Genomic DNA, 2500 nt, shown 5'->3' with positions numbered 1-2500 from the left:
TAGACAATTTTTTAAAAATTCACAGTAAGTTATCTTTTTTTTTTACAATAATTGATATGATAAATGACGATTTCCGATATCATTTGATGCTGACAAAATGAAAAATGCGCAAGTAGCTAGTATACATATTTCTTAGTCTCTAGGGAGAACACATTACTTTTCTTCATATCTCTTTACCATTTATTAGGTTAACCCGTTAACAGCTACACGTAATTGAAGATTTGGCCAGAAAATTCGTCCTTCAAATATCGATCGATTTAAATGACCCTAATCTTGGCAAAAACTCTCAAACCAGAAACTTCGTTATGTTCACGGGTTGAGAGTTTTTGCCAAGATGATGGACATTTAAATCGTATCGATATTTGAAGGGCGATTATTTTGGCCAAATTTTAAAATACGTGTTTTTCGAGAGTACGGCAGTTCATTTGTTAAAATGGACGTCAGGTTTGAGATATAACTTCCACCCTGAAAATAAAACAGCTCATTCTGTGTTCGATGTTGTATTCCAAATCTTTGAAGTTCAATCCTTTTCCTAATGTGCAAGTTAAGGGAGAAAACTATAAAATTAACTTTGCTTAAACATTATCCTGATATTGCCCCTTAGATCACATTTATACTGGGATAACTTCATCATCATCATCATCATCATCATCATCATCATCATCATCATCATCATCATCATCATCATCATATCATTAGTTTTATTATTTTTTATTAAGTTAAAAGAAAATATATGCATTTCAAGAAATTGCGTGCTTTCTCCATTTTAAAGATTATCATTACCTAATATAGCTATTCACTAGCAGAATAATAATAATAATAATAATAATAATAATAATAATAATAATAATAATAATAATAATAATAATAATAATAATAAAAATAATTGTCTTCGAAATTCCGAGTTAAATTTGATGGCAGAGAGAGACTTGGATTTTTTTCCGTCGTGGCTCTTCCTCCTCCTTTTGAAAATAGACTTAAAATTAAATAAGACATGATAAAATATACTTTATTGATCCTTTATGGAACTTAAAATTTAATATCACATCGATCTCTAACAAAAGCATTTCTATTTTCTGCTCATGCATTCAGCATTCGATATAATTTAATCAAAGACCAAAACAATAAGTATTCTAATTCAATACATTTGTAAGTAAATAATTTTCTTAAACTATTAATCAATGGATATCTCACCTTGTAAATAAATCAGAACATTGCGTCCAAATCCTTACTTAGTTTGGAAATGAAGGGAGGGAATCTATTCAAGTAATATTCCATACATTTACCAGGAAATGCCCCTTATATCACACACAATCATTTAAACATTACACATGGCTCTGTACATTGGTACAATTATTATTGCAGGCAGAATAAGTGAGTATTTTACGTAAACGAATAGTATAAGGGAGAATTACATGAACACTATTCACCTCTGTGACAGATGGATCACATCAGCTTTCAATATATAACTAAGGCAATGCAGAAAAATCCTCGGTAGCCTTGAATTGATGCTTCCTACTTAATACATTTTGTAAAATAATAAAATTAAGCTTTTATAAAGCGCAATATCCATTAAATGTGCTCAAAGCGCTTTACAAGGCGTCCCTGACAGGCGATATTACAATTTTTTTTTCCGGACAGAGACAACTCTGTTAACGGCCAGGTACTCATTTTAAACCAGGACGATGAGAGATTGTGAGTAAAGAGCCTTTTCTAAGGACTCAACTATGCGCCGAGCGAGGCTCGAACTCAGGGCATTCCGATCCGAAAGCGAGTATCATACCACTTGACCACATAGCCGCACACATCCGTTTCGGGATGGCAATGGTGTGAGTTTCTTAGCCAAGTGCACACTATCTATCGATCCATCCGGAAGTATAATGGACCAACACACAAAACTATGTGTTACCTTGAACGTTTAAAACTCATAAACGTGGATGACAAAAAAAAAACAAGAACAAAGACCTGAGTGACGTCAACTTCATACTATCTATTGTATACAAAACATTTTTCATGTTGCCATATTATGGGCTTTAAGAAAGGAATTAAGAAATGCCCCCACATATCGCTCAGGGTAGAATAATGCAGTTACAAGTTCCAAATTGTGCATACTTCGAAATTTTGAGCCATTTTTCTTTTTGTAAGTCTGTAAACCGAGTGCATTCAATTTACTCTCCTATTCGTTAATAATTAGTGTGTCATAGACGCTATAGATAGTATGCGCTTGGCTAAGAAGCTCATAACATTGCCATCCGGAAGTATAACGGACCAACACACAAAACTGTGTGTATCCATGAACGTTTATAGTCAGTCTAATACAGTTCAGTGAGCATTACTCATAAACGCGGATGGCAAAAAACAATAACAAAGACCTGAGTGACGTCATCTTCGAACTATCTATACATTTCTGTAATTTACTCACAACAAACACATGAAACATACCAGCAAACAAAACTACGTGTTACCTAAAACGTTTCTTTATACTATCCAAACATTGATT

The sequence above is a fragment of the Berghia stephanieae genome, chromosome 2 (genome assembly GCF_034508935.2).
Source record: "Berghia stephanieae isolate SIO BIC M18660-M18661 chromosome 2, UCSD_Bste_1.3, whole genome shotgun sequence".
Classification (NCBI taxonomy): Eukaryota; Metazoa; Mollusca; class Gastropoda; order Nudibranchia; family Aeolidiidae; genus Berghia; species Berghia stephanieae.
The sequence above is the reverse complement of the archived record's forward strand: the minus strand, read 5'-3'. Positions refer to the sequence as shown.